This window comes from Schistocerca gregaria, chromosome 4 (genome assembly GCF_023897955.1).
Source record: "Schistocerca gregaria isolate iqSchGreg1 chromosome 4, iqSchGreg1.2, whole genome shotgun sequence".
NCBI classification, from domain to species: Eukaryota; Metazoa; Arthropoda; class Insecta; order Orthoptera; family Acrididae; genus Schistocerca; species Schistocerca gregaria.
The window spans coordinates 714,276,659-714,295,510 of NC_064923.1; the positions used below are offsets into that span (position 1 = coordinate 714,276,659).

Genomic DNA, 18,852 nt, shown 5'->3' on the forward strand with positions numbered 1-18,852 from the left:
AATTACAATTTATTTTAAAATATAGCATTAACATGAGGCACAGTGGGATGGAGGTTATGCCTTGTCAAATGAATTTATGAACAACATTTTCCTCGCATAGTCCACACTAAACATGTACTTTGGTCTTTGTACTACACACCGCACATACAGAAATATATTATTAAATTGTGTTTTCAGAGTTGCTGGTAATTCCTGGAATAGACCATAAATCACTTCATTATACACTTCGTGACAATAAAAGAACTAATTGACAGCACAAGAGTTACTGCACTGAGGTATCGAAGTCATGGAATAGCGATATGCACATATGCAGATGGCAGTAGTATCATGTACACAAGTTATAAAAGGGAAGTGCGTAAGCAGGCCTACCATTTGTACTCAGATGAGTCATGTGAAAAGGTTCCAAACCTGATTATGATCACACAACAGGAATACACAGAGTTTGAACGTGGAATGGTAATTAGTGGTAGATGCACGGATCATTCCATTTCGGAAATCATTTGGAATTGAATATTGTGCTGAGAACACCAAATGTCAGACATTACCTCTCACCACGGGCAATGCTGTGGTCAACGGCATTCACTGAATGACTGAGAATAGAGGTGTTTGCTTAGAGTTGTCAGTGCTAACTGACGAGCAACAGTGCATGAAATAACCACAGAAATCAATGTGGAACGTACAATAAACTTATCCATTAGGACAGTGCAGTGAAATTTGGCATTAATGGGCTATGGCAGCAGATGACCAATGGGAGTGCTTTTGCTAACAGCACTGGTCAGGTGAATTCCAATTACAGTAGGTAAGTGCTGATGGTAGGGTTCGATTGTGGCACAGACCCCCACAAAGCCATGTACCCATGTTGTCAACAAGGCACTGCACAAGCAGGTGGTGGTTCTGTAACGATGTAGGCTGTGTTTACATGGAATGGACTGGTTCCTCTGGTCCTACTGAGCTGACCACTGACTGGAAATGGGATGTTCAGCTACTTGGAGACTATTTGCAGCCATTCATGGACTTCATGTTCTCAAACATCAATTGAATTTTTATTTATGACAATGTACCTTGTCACCATGCCACAATCATTCATGACTGGTTTGAAGAACATCCTGGACAATGCGAGCGAATCACCCAACATGATCCCATCGAACATTTATGGGACATAATCACGAGGTCACTTCCTGCACAAAATCCTGCACTAGCAACACTTTTGCAATTATGGACAGCTATAGAGGCAATATGGCTCAATATTTCAGTAGGGAATTTCCAACTTATTGGGTCCATACCACATCGAGTTGCTGCATTAAGAAAATGAAGGTTCGACACGATATCAGGAGGTGTCTTGTGACTTTTGTCACCTCGGTGTATGTAATGGCAACTACACTGCAATAGTGCCTACATATTATTATTTCTTATCTCAGATGTTATGTCTGGTCAAAAGTAGAAAGTGACGCGGACCTTGATCAAGCGTGACTTCCTTTTAACTGTACAGTATGTTACATTGCATTTAGGAACTTTCGGGTAATTGAACATGTATCAATAATTACAAATATCTGTAGTTGTATACATAAGTTTGGATGTAGCTGTATTGCATTGATGTACTGGTGGATATTGTGTGGTATGACTCCTGTAGTTGATAGTATAATGTCAGCTTTATCCTGATGCCACATATCCTTGACTTCCTCAGCCAGTTGGATGTATTTTTCAATTTTTTCTCCTGTTTTCTTTTGTATATTTGTTGTATTGGGTATGGATATTTCGATTAGTTGTGTTAATTTCTTCTTTTTATTGGTGAGTATGATGTCAGGTTTGTTATGTGGTGTTCTTTTATCTGTTATAATGGTTCTGATCCAGTATAATTTGTATTCATCATTCTCCAGTACATTTTGTGGTGCATACTTGTTTGTGGGAACGTGTTGTTTTATAAGTTTATGTTGTAAGGCAAGCTGTTGGTGTATTATTTTTGCTACATTGTCATGTCTTCTGAGGTATTCTGTATTTGCTAGTATTGTACATCTGCTTATGATGTGATCTACTGTTTCTATTTGTTGTTTGCAAAGTCTGCATTTATCTGTTGTGGTATTGGGATCTTTAATAATATGCTTGCTGTAATATCTGGTGTTTATTGTTTGATCCTGTATTGCAATCATGAATCCTTCCGTCTCACTCTATATATTGCCTTTTCTTAGACATGTGTTGGATGCGTCTTGATCTATGTGTGGCTGTGTTAGATGATACGGGTGCTTGCCATGTAGTGTTTTCTTTTTCCAATTTACTTTCTTCGTATCTGTTGATGTTATGAGATCTAAAGGGTTGTAGAGGTGGTTATGAAATTGTAGTGGTATAGCAGATGCATTTATAGGAGTGATTGCTTTGTGTATTTTGCTAGTTTCTGCTTGTTCTATAAAGAAGTTTCTTAAATTGTCTACCTGTCCATAATGTAGGTTTTTTATGTCGATAAATCCCCTTCCTCCTTCCTTTCTGCTTAATGTTAATCTTTCTGTTGCTGAATGTATGTGATGTATTCTATATTTGTGGCATTGTGATCGTGTAAGCGTACTGAGTGCTTCTAGGTCTGTGTTACTCCATTTCACTACTCCAAAAGAGTAGGTCAACATTGGTATAGCATAAGTATTTATAGCTTTTTTCTTGTTTCTTGCTGTCAATTCTGTTAGCAGTATTTTTGTTAGTCTTTGTCTATATTTTTCTTTTAGTTCATTAGTATTTGTATTATCTGTTCCTATTTTTTGTCTGTATCCTAGATATTTATAGGCATCTGTTTTTTCCATCACTTCTATGCAGTCGCTGTGGGTATCCAATATGTAATCTTCTTGTTTAGTGTGTTTTCCCTTGACTATGCTATTTTTATTACATTTACCTGTTCCAAAAGCCATATTTATATCATTGCTGAATACTTCTGTTATCTTTAGTAATTGGTTGAGTTGTTGATTTGTTGCTGCCAGTAGTTTTAGATCATCCATGTATAGCAAATGTGTGATTTTGTGTGGGTATGTTCCAGTAATATTGTATCTATAATTTGTATTATTTAGCATGTTGGATAGTGGGTTCAGAGCAAGGCAGAACCAGAAAGGACTTAATGAGTCTCCTTGGTATATTCCACGCTTAATCTGTATTGGCTGTGATGTGATATTATTTGAATTTGTTTGGATATTAAGTGTGGTTTTCCAATTTTTCATTACTATGTTTAGGAACTGTATCAATTTAGGATCTATTTTGCATATTCCCAATATTTGTAGTAACCTTGAGTGGGGTACACTATCAAAAGCTTTTCGGTAATCAATGTATGCGTAGTGTAACGACCTTTGTTTAGTTTTAGCTTGATATGTCACCTCTGCATCTATTATCAGTTGCTCTTTACATCCTCGTGCTCCTTTGCAACAGCCTTTTTGTTCTTCATTTATAATTTTGTTCTGTGTTGTATGTGTCATTAATTTCTGTGTAATGACTGAAGTTAATATTTTGTATACTGTTGGTAGGCATGTTATGGGGCGGTATTTAGCTGGGTTTGCTTGATCTTTAGGTTTCATATAAGTTATTCCATGTGTAAGTGTATCAGGGAATGTGTATGGGTCTGCAATGTAACTGTTACATAATTTATATTAAAAACAAAGATTCCAAGACTTACCAAGCGGGAAAGCGCCGGCAGACAGGCACATGAACAAAACACACACACAGAATTACTAGCTTTCGCAACCGATGGTTGCTTCTTCAGGAAGGAGAGGGAAAGATGAAAGGATGTGGGTTTTAAGGGAGAGGGTAAGGAGTCATTCCAATCCCGGGAGCGGAAAGACTTCCCTTAGGGGAAAAAAAGGACAGGTGTACACTCGCACACACACACACACACACACACACACACACACACACACACACATATCCATCCGATGTGTGTGTGAGTGTACACCTGTCCTTTTTTTCCCCTAAGGGAAGTCTTTCCGCTCCCGGGATTGGAATGACTCCTTACCCTCTCCCTTAAAACCCACATCCTTTCGTCTTTCCCTCTCCTTCCTGAAGAAACAACCATCGGTTGCGAAAACTAGTAATTCTGTGTGTGTGTTTTGTTCATGTGCCTGTCTGCCGGCGCTTTCCCGCTTGGTAAGTCTTGGAATCTTTGTTTTTAATATATTTTTCCCATGTGGAAGTTTCTTTCTATTTTATTTACATCACTGTTACATAATTTAGTTAGATGTGAATGTCCTGAGGTGAACTTCTTTAGCCAGAAACTTGCTATTTTATCTTTTCCAGGGGCTTTCCAATTGTGAGTAGAATTAATTGCTTTGGCGACTTCATGTTGCAAAATTATCACTTCAGGCATTTGTGGTATAATATTGTATGTGTCTGTTTCTGCTTCTATCCACCGTGCATGCCTGTTATGTTGTACCGGGTTTGACCATATGTTGCTCCAGAAGTGTTCCATGTCTGTTATGTTTGGTGGATTGTCTATTTTAATGTGTGTGTTATCTATTGTCTGGTAAAATTTCTTTTGGTTTGTGTTGAATGTTTGGTTTTGTTTCCTTCTATTTTCACTTTTTTTGTATCTTCTAAGTCGTTTGGCCAATGCTTGTAATTTCTGCTTCTTTTCATCTAATTGCTCTATCGCCTCTTGTTGTGAGATTTTACATAGCCTTTTTCATTTATTTTCTGACATTTTATGTCTTATAAATTGTGTTAGCTGTCCAATGTCTTTCCTCAGTTTTTCTATTCTGATCTGTAGCCAGTGTTGCCATTCTGGTTTTGTGGGTTTCTTCTGTGCGTTGGTTGGTTCTGATCTCTGCCTAGTGTGTATATTTAGTGAAGTGAGTGCTCCTATATAAACCAGTAGTTGTAACTCTTCTATAGTTGTGTTTTCATTTATTTTGTTGTGTATGATTGTGTTGATAGTTTTTATTGTTGTTTCTATTTGAGGGTTATTTGGCGGTCTATGCAAGAATGGTCTAATGTCTGTATTTATGTCTTTGTATTCTATATATGTCAGCTGAAATTTTTCTGTGTTCTATTTGTACTTGTTCTGGTGGCAGTCTTAAGATTTTGTTTTCCTCTGATTGTTTAATTGATGCGTGTTGTTCTTTGTTTGTTTGGTCTGGGATGTGTGAGTCCATTACTGTATTTTCTTCTTCTTCTGATTGCACATTATTTTGTTCCAGTATTTGTTGTACTTGTTGTTTGATGTTTTCTAATTCTGACTGGGGTATCCTGTTATTTTTGATTATTACACGGATCTGATCAGTTAGTCGTTGTTCTGTTAAAAATTTTAATTCTGGGTATCTGGTAATAAATGTTGTGTATACTTGTGATCTGTATCCAGTTGTGTTGGTTCCTAGGTTTGTTGCTTGGTAATGGCAGAACATCAGGTGTCGATTAACTTCATCTGACCATCTCATCCTCTGGCTTTGTTTTCCTTCTAGGGTGGTTGCAGGAAGCATATCCTGCAAAACACCTCTATTTGGATTTAAATCATTTTCCAGTTGGCTAGCAGTGTCGTTACCATTGTGGGTGGGCATAGAGTTCAAGTGTCGTCCTCGACCATGACGGCGCTTGTCCAAGGCTTCTTTAGTTGTGTCCTGAACCAACTAATCACACTAAAAGGGGGGTTAGCCCTATTAGTGGTTTGTTCTTTTCGTCACCTTTTACGACTGGCAGAACATACCGGAGGCCTATTCTTTTCCTTTTATTATTATTGCTATTAGTGACAATGGTCAGACACAAACCATTTGCAGCTTGAAGACTTCCAATTTCTGCCATATTAGAAGTAGGAGTTGTGCAATCAACTGATTTACAGACAACAAGTGCAGTGCATAAATTTTAATTTGGTTGATTTTAGATAGGTATGCGGGTTAGGGTGAAGCATGTGTCAGTAAGGAGAGGAATGGTGCAGAGCAGTCACATTTTGTAACAAGTGTCTGTCATCAATGTGGATAGTTAGCTTCCTTTACCAAAAAGGAGTTGTTCGTAGCACTCACTGATGGTAAAAAAAGCTATGACAACAAAATATAATTAATCTTTCATCATTTTAAAAATGGGAGTGTTCAAAGAATTGATATTTCATTCTAAAGTTTATTTAGGCCTGATTCTGATGATGGTGGTAGGGGCAGAGGAGGGGGCACTAGCTTATATCTGATTGAACTCAGGGTAATTGTCACAGAGAGGTTGGGAACCACCGCTCTAGATGGCCCAAAAATAAATTGGCATAGGATGGGGCCATGGAGCATTTTGGGTGCCCATTGTTGTACCATGGATTTACAGACACTATCAAAAGATGTCCTAAGCAACATGCCTCAGGTAAATCACATTCTGTATGAATTTAGAGGATTCACGTCAACTAGGTATCAAGTTGTCTGCTACATTTCTTCTGCTTTAGCTTTCCTAATAGCAGTCTCTTACCCTTACCCCTATCTCCTTTAAAACTGTAATTACTTTGAACTATCCTACATTTTTTGAGTAATATGACAGACTAACTAATGCATAGACAATGAGATAATTATACAAACATGTGACATAATGGTACATACGTGTTTTGCAAACAATGGCCAACAAAGAGAGGCAAAACCTAGCCTTAGCTATAAAGTGAAAATATGATGGGCTAACATCAACATTTGATTGCTGAAACACATAATAAGAGGGCAGTCTAAGTTACAGTAATATGTAGGTAAGTAATGAGTATGTACAGAGTATGACGAATATAGCACAGAAGACAGATTAGAAACCAGGTATGAATATGGACTACAGCAGGAGTACACTACCTCAATATATATGTATAGAAGGAGAGGATAGAGTTGTAAATGATATTAATAGGATTCTGCATCCTAATCCATATGTAATGTATGTATGGCATGTTGGAAAGGATAAGTGAACCTAGAGGAAAAGGAAGACCTGTACCTAAGAGAAAAAGGAGAATGCATAAATAAAATCAAACAATGGAAAATCCAGGATGGAATGCAACAATATTATGAAAAGTAAAATTGCTACTCATCATATAGCGGAGAGCTGAGGCGCAGATAGACACAACAAAAAGACTGTCACAAATAAATAAAGCTTTTCACCATTAAGGCCTTTGTCAACAGTAGACATAGACACACACACACACACACACACACACACACACACACACACACACACACACACACACACACACACACATGCAACTCACACACACAATCACCGTCTCAGCCAACTGAAACCACTCTTGGAGTGTGTGTGTGTTTTTATTGTTGACAAAGGCCTCAATGACCAAAAGCTTTATTTATTTGTGACAGTCTTTTTGTTGTGCCTATCTGCGACTCAGCATCTCTGCTATATGGTGAGTAGCAACTCTCCTTTTCATAAGAATGCACAAACAGGGACACTATCACAGCTGGAGAGTTAAATGATGGTGTAGAGATAATCCTCCAATGGAAAAAGGTATATCTTGACAGTTATTATGTAAGCAGGACTGTTAGTCCGTAGAAACAGGTGTATCTTCACAGGGACTACGTAAGTAGGACTGTCAGCCTCAAGGTTACCCCAAAGTAGCAAAAGAGTTGAATTTACCTGAGTTAGTTAAAGTGTTCCATAAGTTAATTTAAAAGATGAAATAATGAAGAGGTAACTGCCGATTTCTGTATGCTACTCTTAAGGATTGGAAAGAAAGGTAACTGATTACAGAATGCCTGACATCAAAGGGTTGTTAATTGTTCAAAATGTGACTCCTCTGGTTTGATGGCTGTCTCATAAATGCCGAAAGTGTCTGATGAGAAAACCAGCCTTATATAAATGGATGTTGTGTTTCCTATAACAACTTACACAGATCAACATCCCATTATAGCTTTGTAAGTTTAATAGAATTTCATATCCTCTTCCTAAGGGAAGGGTGACTTTAGTTTGCTAAAAGTTCGTATTACAGGAATTTCTATTTTATTATTATTATATTGCTGCTGGAGATGAGAAGTGACATGGTTAACAGGATTTTTTTTTATGAGAGGTTTGGGTAATTTGGTCCACAAGCAGAAAATAAACAGATACTGTAGAACTGTTTGATGATCCATACAGATAATAAATATTTGTTATCTGTGGTTTCATATTCATAGAAAGCACAAGTCTCTGGTAGAGGTGTACAGACACTTAATGAAAGTGATGCGAGGATAAACACACGCCTTTGATTAATGGTTTATAATTCATGTTGCGTATTCCACAATTAATAAACATGAATAAGTATATTTACTACAAAGGAGATGCAGTTGCAGCTGGGATCAAGCATCAAGTATACACAAGCTGTTGATAATTTTAGTTAAGAAGGTTAAAATTAGATTCTCAGATTTAAATATTCATTGTTTATTTATGTTTCACAATAGGAATGACATCATTCACCTAAGGGGAGGAATCTGCAGTGACTTTGGTGAAGTGATGTGTTGCATAAGCATTTACCAAACCATCAAATGATGACTGACAGCACAAAAAGCTCACTTAAATAGTGGATTAGTATAGCCTGCTGTTTGGACATGTGTTTAATTTATGTGCATGTATTCTAGAATGGATAGACACAGCATATCTTTAAGGTGGGATGATGACAGAAACCTTACTACGTTCGGTGTACCTGCTGGTTCAGTGGTTTATTCTGTGTTGTCAGGTGCTGCCTTGCACATGTGATGCGAGCCATGGAAGAAGAACAGTCATGAAATACCAAAGACAGCATGTGAACAAGAAAAAAGCTGCTATCTTTATATTCAATTGGTATTTGTTAACCAAGACAGACCATTTTGTACATAGTCTGCATAAATCTCTTGGCGATGTTCTGAATAACAAATCAACTTTGTCGTGCATGGTCATTGTAAATGGGAGTACAATATACAACACACTGTTGATGAGAAGCATTGTATTTATTTTGAGTATTTGGATGTTGGATGGTACTCTTAACTTTAAGCAATAACAGCAACATTTTGAAAAACAAAGTCCAGTAGACAGATATTGGAGAGTGAGAAGATATAACCTGGTGAGCGAAACTGGATAAATGAAAACCGTAGCTCATGAGTAGACTTTATCTATCCAGTCACTACCACGATAGAGAAGCAGCGGAACACCATACTGCACATAATGAACACCAAAAGCCAATACTAAAAATTTTCAAAACTACGCAATTTATACATGGCATAAAAAACACAATGAAATGAAACATAATATTCACCAACAGCTATATTGCACTACAGTGTTGCTTAATTGCAAAGGTTGACAGAACTTGGTGAACAAACAGTACTGGCCTGGAGTACTTCAGTTTTTGCTGGTTGAGAGCTAAGGAGTCGAGCTGCCAAGCAGAAATGTGCAAATAGTATTTTACATGGTACTGTGTGGCAACTATAGACTGTTTTAGAGCAATAACTGAAGAATTTGTGAATTCTTGTGATGATATTGTTCAATTCCATAAAATCTGCCAATACCTGCTTCACAGGTCATGTGTTATTTCTGAATTAAACAATAAATAAATACAAACACAAATATTAAAAAAAAAATTTATTCACAATATTTGTCAGGTATAAATTTCATACAGAAGTAAGTATGTGCATCCAGTCAAAGTACAATATGAGAAAAGAGAGTCACTTGGGAGTCTGTCAATTTCACAACACTTCCTTGAACTGTGAGTGGCTATTTTCTTCTCATACTGCTCTTCATATTCTGACTGAGATTTTACATTACTGTGTTGTATCAATCTGTACATATATTATTTTTTTAAGGTATACTGTAGCACCATCACTCTTTACAATGATTCGTTTCAGCTATCTTGATCCACAATGATAAGCTACTGACTGGCATAAAAACATGGATAAAATGATGATGACCATAAAATAATTTATGAATGGAATGTAATGAAGATGCATATTTTCACCATTGCTGCCACATTTCAGTTGGTACCATCAACGGTAACCTTGACACTCATTTTGCAAAGTTGTTTTAAACAACTTTCGGTATTTATAACATGTTTTTATGCATGACTTACAGATATAACAAGTTTCATTTGTTGTAAACATGACAACATTTATAGAAGAAGAAACTATTTTACATAGCACCTTCCTTGACAGTCATTTCCTGGGGTTCATTTAATCAGAAGAGTTCGAGTTGTCATGCTTTGGCAAATTGTTACTGAACTTAATTTATTTATTTGTACACATCATTTCTCATTTTGTATTATATATTAAACATTTTCTGAGGTTTGTACTTCTGGCCTGAAAGCATTTGCACTACTTTTGACATGCAAGAGTGCTTCAGTTTTCTGTTGTGTGTTTCACATACACACATCAGTACCGACAGAAACTGATGATCCTGCTGCCCCTACAGAGTGGGTGGGTGGTGGAGCAGCAGGATGCAGACTGTAAAAGTAAACAAGAAAACAATATAAACAGAAACACACACACTAAATTTACAAGAAATTTTTAGTAAAATGAGGAAGTAGTGGAACTGATATTACAGTTTACATTCTGGATGGAAAGGGATGGGGAGAGGAGGTGTGTGTGTGTGTGTGTGTGTGTGTGTGTGTGTGTGTGGTTCAAATGGCTCTGAGCACTGTGGGACTTAACATCTATGGTCATCAGTCCCCTAGAACTTAGAACCACTTAAACCCAACTAACCTAAGGACATCACACAACACCCAGTCATCACGAGGCAGAGAAAATCCCTGACCCCGCCGGGAATTGAACCCAGGCGTGTGAAGCGAGAACGCTACTCCATGACCACGAGCAGCGGATATGTGTGTGTGTGTGTGTGTGTGGGGGGGGGGGGGGGGGGGGGGCAACAATGGTGCAAACTGAAAAACTGCAAAGCCTACCCTGAGAAAGTGATTGCAGAAGTGCTAGAAGGAACAAGGAACTGAATATGAAGATTTTATAGTACATCCTAATAGACATTCTTTGGTTCTCAGATATTTAACTTTTCATGCCTTATCATGTGAAACAAGCTTGCTCATTTATGGACATTAGGATATAACTTAAATTAATTTAAAAAATCATAGATACAATAACTGTTCAATTACTGAAAGCATTAAATTCATCACGTTCAATAAATTAGCAGGTTTTGCCTACATTCAATAAATTATCAGGTTTTATCTTCACCAAATTAAATATTATTTACAGCTCATATTTACTATCCAGAACCATTTACTTTAATAAAATATAACATACAAAAGATTTTAATTTGTTCAAAGCATGCTCTTTACATAGACTCTAAGTTCATTACCACATGCTTATATAAGTTTTTGCAGAATCTATGGTCCTTAAATACACTTTTAAACATATAGGTAATTTACTACCAGCATTATTATTTGGAGACAGTGGGGGAAAAGCCTGATATTTTATAATGATATTTTATACTTTCAAGAATTGTTCTATAAACATTCATTTTTTTGCTGCTATAATTCATATGTCTGAATTGATGAAATTTATTTTCCAATAGTTATAACTTATATAAACCTTCCTTTGTGACATCATTATACCACCACTGGCTAATTACTTCAGTTCATAAGTCATTATTATGGAACTAAAATATTACCATGCTGGTACTAGCTGATACTGTGATTGTTATTACACTGAGTTTCTGGCAATTAGTTCCATAAAGAACTACTGTTGTGGTGTGTGTGTGTGTGTGTGTGTGTGTGTGTGTGTGTGTGCGTGCGTGCATTCACATATACACAAAAGTAGGCAACCATGAGAATATTTTCATACAAGTGAATGTAGGTAAGTCCAGAATGGGTTCCGATCAGTCCCTTGAGGCAAAATGAGGAGCTGCTTGAATATGGAAGCATCAACACCATCACGATCCATCGATTGGCAATCTGGCAATAATATCTGAAGGGATTGGTGACATGCTGATCACATGTCCCCCAATGACATATCGGTCCTTGTACTGCCTTGTAGGCAGCCGTCGGCTAACCAGTAAAGGCCTGAGTCCTAATCCATGAATACTGTTTTGTTTACAAATGAATGTCTGGCAAATTTCAAACATCAGTCCACCTATCTGTTTTGTGTTCAGAAATCATTAACACTTTACAATTTGTAGTCAGTCCCTGTGCTAAATCACTGGCAAGAGCGCACTGGAATAGATAAGCAGGGCATTTCAAAATATGTTATATGTCTTGCACCTGGCTGTTACTGCAAAGCATAAACGATGCAACCACTTCTAAAATATTTAGAAGCAACCCCCCCCCCCCCCCCCCCCCAATGTCACATGGTGCAGGTCAGCCACCTAAAGCCTCAATACTTTACTGCCAGTGGTATGATTCTCTCATGTAAAGCCCTGAATTGAGATCTTTCCCTGATATGTTCTCTCCATATCAACCACCAACCTAATATCCGTATCATCCTTGTCAAACAATATGACATTTCCTGGCATCCCTATCCCAGGATTGTCACTCTTACAATTTTTCCAGCTGTTAAGTCTGGCACATGCACCCATGCACATAATGCAAGAGGGTTAAAGTAACTTTTCCAGAATTTTTTGATTGAAACTGCAGTAAGAGGCCAGTCTGGAATATGAGTTTTTTTTACAAACTCACATTGCGAGTCTAGGTGGCTTATAAGTTTGTAACCACTACAAAATTTTTATTTATGAATCAATTTTATTCAATTTGATGTCTTTTGGAAAGCTAAAAGAATCAACTATAACATAAACTTATTAAAATGCTGGAATTATGCATCAAATATTTACAAATTTGTAATGAAAGACATCTCCACTGTGGATGTTGCCTCAAATAACACCTATTATCGTATTTTCCAACATAAAATCAAAAGGGCGCATTTCCTTTTTTGCTAAATATGATACTTTTTCAATAAAGCTGTAGTGCTCGTTGCTTCAAATGGCTAAGCAGCAATACCTTCTGTCTGATATGTTACTTTAAAGTAATACACAAGTTTTAACTAATAGTGGAAGTCTGGGAGCTGTGAATTGGCAACAGTTTTATTCTAAGCATGCTACACAGAGATTTTCGCTATGTCAGATTTAAATCTTATTTCTTCCCTAAAACAAGTGTTAGAAATCACATAAAATAGTTATTAACTCTTTCTTGTTTCTGCTTACAGATTCTTCATAATACACATTTGACTGATTAGAGTGTCAGAAAATGTGTAAATCATCCATTTCTTTTCTGCAACATATACGCTTGGTTTAGAAATCATTGTGGAAAATAGGTTTTGTGGCAGCAGAAGTGTATCAGAAGGATAGTAGTAGTAGTACAAAAGAGATTGAATCAAGATGATACTGAATTACTGAAACTAAGACGTACCTGTGAAAATAGTGACAGGCACTATTTGGAAACATTTGAAGATAGACAAAGAATTTGCTGTGACCCTTTATAAGCACCGTAAAAAGAGTGTTATGGAAGCTTTGAAAATTATTTCTGTAATCATGGTAAGGAAGTATAAAAGTTTTGGATTTATCCCAGGTACTAGACATTGTATAACATGCTATACGGCCATTTTATCTTCTACATTATATAGTTAACCAGGGATGGATGAATGTGAAGCTGAAGATCCAGAATATACACCAGATAAACCCAAAATACTTACAGTTACCAAAAGAATACTAGGTAGGCACCCAGAATAATTTCATCCAAGCCTCATTGGTTAGCATTAAAATTCCAGATAGCAGCATCAGAAGTGATTTGTGTACCAGTGCAAAATGTATCTGTCACATGGCAGTGCTGCATACACAGACTAACAGTTTAATGCAAAAAACTTCTTGATAAATTTACGAGTAGTTGTGTTACATAAAAACTGCAAATACTTATCTTAGCACTAACTCCATGGGGCAACAAAAAAAAAAAAAAAAAAAAAAAAAAAAAAAAAAAAAAAAAAAAAAAAAAAAAAAAAAAAAAAAACATTTTTAACACTACTGAATACATGGTAAGGAAATCAAAGAATGAGGTATTTTGTCAAAAGGAAGCTATAAAATGAGAAGTAGAACAGATGAAAGTGTGCTAACGCATGTTCAGACCTTTTTTTTTTAATATGAGGGCATGCTGAAAAGTACTAGTGACGATTTTTTTATTCTGTCCTTCGTATTGGTTGGCGTATTGCATGCAATGCATATTACTCAGTTGACTTTCTCAGTCTGCTGACACAAGTTGTACCCTCTGCCGCTGGAGGGTTCCAAATTGTAGTGTCTAACTTAACAATGCTGGTGTACGTGAAACCTTCCGAAAACTGAAAGCATGAATTTCACAAGATCATCCACACATGGAACGCCCTCTTCTTTTGCAAGACAATGCCAGACATGAACACTGCGACATCCACAACAATCCAACACCTTGGTTTCACTGTCACTGATCATCCTCCATAGTCCCGACTAGCCCCAACTGATTTTCATCTGTTTCCAAAACTTAAAGAACAACTTCAAGGGCTTCACTTTGATAGCGATGAAGCGGTGCAAGCAGAGATGAGGCTGTGGCTCTGTCAACAAAGTCAAACTTTCTACAGTGACAGTATCAACAAACTGATCTCTCTCTCATTGGAATAAATGTGTTCATCACGAAAGTGGCTATGTTGAGAAACAAATATGTAGATACGAAGAATAAAGCTGTGGGTGGGATATTAATGAAGTCTGTTTTATTTAAGAGTTTTCACACACACATACACACAAATCAGAGGCATTACTTTTCAGCATGCCCTTGTGTAATGATGATGATAAGTCCAATTTCTGCTAATAAAAGAGATTGTCTATCTGTCCATTCATAAAATGGCAAAAGAATGTACAAGACAAAATGGCTCATTTTGTGTAAACTGAAAATGTGTGCTTATTCTTCAAAGAAAATTTCCTTATAACAAAACTGTTATTACAAAGTTTTGTGAACTATGCCCAAAAGAAAACAGCCATTGTATGCAAAACATACGTAATGCATTTATCGCCAAAATGAAAAACTGATAATGTGCACTGTACATGTAAAAGAATCGTACACTGAACTTTTACACAAACCTGTTTTGTATCTGTAAAATGAGGATTGACTGCTGCATCACTGTTCTCAGTGTCCTGGAGAATATCAACTGCATAATTAATTCTTACAAGATTCTAAAAATGTTATTTTTGAGCAATGAATTTGCTGAGTATCTCTGCCAAAAATTTCAAAGCTCGACACATCATTATGTATCAAAATATTAGGCTCACTACTTCAAACCATGCACAGAAACACTCCCTGACATGCTATGCATCAATGTAGAGTATTTTGTGCAAAACTACTCAGGATTCTGCACAAGAATTTCACTAGCAGTAGTGTGTACTACAAAACAGAGGAATGCATTAAGTCAATGTACTAGTGTTGGATAAGTGATTGTTCGCAGCATGATACAAACACATTCTGTTTTCCAGAAAACCGCTTTCACCTTTATGCTGGAACAAATATCACACATCCCACATGTTGCTTACTTTGTTGATGGCAGTTCTGCACAATATAAAAACTTCCAGAACTTTGTAAATCATGTCATCACAAACAAGACCATGGAGTACAAAAATGTGATTTTTAACTAGTTATGAAAAAATGCATGTGATGGGGTTGGTGATATTGCCAAAAGTTCAGCAACAAGAGCAAGTTTACTGTGTGCATATGACAACCACATTTTAAGTCAAAAAGATCTTTTTACATCTGCCAAAACTCACGCTCCAGAAATTTAAACATTTTATGTTATGGCAGAAGAAATAACGAAATTCACAAATGTACTACAAAAACTATGTGAAACTGGTTTACCATCGAGAGAAGAGTTAATCATCTTTACAAACTACTGAATGAAAGCAGGTTGCTGATAAAGTGTGTTTCATCAACTGCTAAAGTCAAACACGTTCAACATAGGCTTTGAAAGAAACCCTCTATCAGCATTAAAGAAGAAATGTTCATTACAGCTATCTGCGATAATCAATGGAGGCTTGGAAAAATTCTGGAGATGCAAAGATTTAATGGATGAGACCAAGTGAACTTTCCTTAGTTTTTTCGTGGCCGCTTCATGCTGATGTTTGCTGGATTCCTTATTTTAATGACTTTGCCTGCTCCTAACACATGTTAAACACTGTGATGGATCAAAGGCAGATGTTTTATTTTAGTTTCAACATGTAGTTTTTTTCATCTTAACATATAGGTGCAGTAGCCTGATTTAGAATGATATGTGTTAAATATTAATCTATTGAACTAGCCTTTTACTCATGGCCTGGCCTGCATAAACGTTCAACACATATTTTTCACATCTCCTCCTCCTCTCTTGTACCACTTCTCCTCTCGCTCTATCTCACCATCTCTTTCTCTCCCCTTCTCTATTTAAACCCTCTTCTTTTCCCTCCGTGCAACTCCTTCTTGATTCCCTTCCTCAGACCTATCACAACCTAGGTCTGCAGCTCATGGTCTAGTGGCTAGCATTGCTGTCTCTGGATCATGGATCCTGGCTGGATTGGGGATTTTCTCCGACCGGTGAATAGGTGTTTGTGTTGGCCTCATCATATCATCATCATTCATGAAAGTGTTGAGATTGGACTGAGTAAAGATTGGGAATTTGTACGGGCTCTGATAACCCCATAAACAAAATATCATCATCATTACCATCATCTAGGTTCCCTCTGATCCATGCCTCTCTGCCCGCTCTCTGCTCACCTCCTTCTTCCTCCATCTCCATCCATTTCCTCCTGCACCCCTCTCTGTCCATCTCCTCCTCCCTCCTTGTCCATCTCTTCTTCCCTCCCCTCTGTGTCGAGGTACTGCTCCTCCTCTATCATGCTCTGTGTGCCTCCTTCTCCCTCTTTTCCCTATTCATTTCCTCCTACCCCTCTCTCAGTTCCTCCCTCCTCCATGTCCAGACTATATGGTTTCCTCCTACCCCTCTCTCAGTTCCTCCCTCCAGACTATATGGAAAGGGCTGGGAGACTGACATGGAAGGGGCTGCTTTTTTGTGTCATCAGTCTACTGACTGGTTTGATGCGGCTCGCAACGAATTCCTTTCCTGTGCTAACCTCTTCATCTCAGTGTAGCACTTGCAACCTACGTCCTCAATTATTTGCTTGACGTATTCCAATCTCTGTCTTCCTCTACAGTTCTTGCCCTCCACAGCTCCCTCTAGTACCATGGAAGTCATTCCCTCGTGTCTTAGCAAATTTCCTATCATCCTGTCCCTTCTCCTTATCAGTGTTTTCCACATATTCTTTTCCTCTCCGATTCTGCGTAGAACCTCCTCGTTCCTTACTTTATCAGTCCACCTAATTTTCAACATTCGTCTATAGCACCACATCTCAAATGCTTCGATTCTCTTCTCTTCCGGTTTTCCCACAGTCCATGTTTCACTACCATACAATGGTGTACTCCAGACACACATCCTCAGAAATTTCTTCCTCAAATTAAGACCGGTATTTGATATTAGTAGACTTCTCTTGGCCAGAAATGCCTTTTTTGCCATAGCGAGTCTGCTTTTGATGTCCTCCTTGCTCCGTCCGTCATTGGTTATTTTACTGCCTAGGTAGCAGAATTCCTTAACTTTATTGACTTCGTGACCATCAATCCTGATATTAAGTTTCTCGCTGTTCTCATTTCTACTACTTCTCATTACCTTCGTCTTTCTCCGATTTACTCTCAAACCATACTGTGTACTCATTAGACTATTCATTCCGTTCAGCACATCATTTAATTCTTCTTCACTTTCACTCAGGATAGCAATGTCATCAGCGAATCGTATCATTGATATCCTTTCACCTTGTATTTTAATTCCATTCCTGAACCTTTCTTTTATTTCCATCATTGCTCCCTCGATGTACAGATTGAAGAGTAGGGGCGAAAAGCTACAGCCTTGTCTTACACCCTTCTTAATACGAGCACTTGATCGTCCACTCTTATTATTCCCTCTTGGCTCTTGTACATATTGTATATGACCCATCTCTCCCTATAGCTTACCCCAACTTTTTTCAGAATCTCGAACAGCTTGCACCATTTTATATTGTCGAACGTTTTTTCCAGGTCGGCAAATCCTATGAACGTGTCTTGATTTTTCTTTAGCCTTGCTTCCATTATTAGCCGTAACGTCAGAATTGCCTCTCTCGTGCCTTTACTTTTCCTAAAGCCAAACTGATCGTCACCTACCGCATTCTCAATTTTCTTTTCCATTCTTCTGTATATTATTCTTGTAAGCAGTTTCAATGCATGAGCTGTTAAGCTGATTGTGCGATAATTCTCGCACTTATCAGCTCTTGCCGTCTTCGGAATTGTGTGGATGATGCTTTTCCGAAAGTCAGATGGTATGTCGCCAGACTCATATATTCTACACGCCAACGTGAATAGTCGTTTTGTTGCCACTTCTCCTAATGATTTTAGAAATTCTGATGGAATGTTATCTATCCCTTCTGCCTTATTTGACCATAAGTCATCCAAAGCTCTTTGAAATTCCGATTCTAATACTGGATCCCCTATCTCTTCTAAATCGACTCCTGTTTCTTCTTCTATCACATCAGACAAATCTTCACCCTCATAGAGGCTTTCAATGTATTCTTTCCATCTATCTGCTCTCTCCTCTGCATTTAACAGTGGAATTCCCGTTGCACTCTTAATGTTACCACCGTTGCTTTTAATGTCACCAAAGGTTGTTTTGACTTTCCTGTATGCTGAGTCTGTCCTTCCAACAATCGTATCTTTTTCGATGTCTTCACATTTTTCCTGCAGCCATTTCGTCTAGCTTCCCTGCACTTCCTGTTTATTTCATTCCTCAGCGACTTGTATTTCTGTATTCCTGATTTTCCCGGAACATGTTTGTACTTCCTCCTTTCATCAATCAATTGAAGTATTTCTTCTGTTACCCATGGTTTCTTCGCAGCTACCTTCTTTGTACCTATATTTTCCTTCCCAACTTCTGTGATGGCCCTTCTTAG

General features: G+C 37.6%; 1 protein-coding gene across 1 annotated transcript in view; it reads right to left on the bottom strand.

The window, feature by feature from the left end:
- Positions 1-9,485: 9,485 nt before the first annotated feature.
- The window catches only part of LOC126266915 (mediator of RNA polymerase II transcription subunit 23), a 174,781-nt gene continuing 165,414 nt past the window's right edge, over positions 9,486-18,852 (bottom strand). Inside the window, exon 23 of the mRNA XM_049971600.1 lies at positions 9,486-10,349. The gene's annotated coding sequence lies outside the window, so the exon portion shown is untranslated. The remainder of the gene's footprint in view (positions 10,350-18,852) is intronic.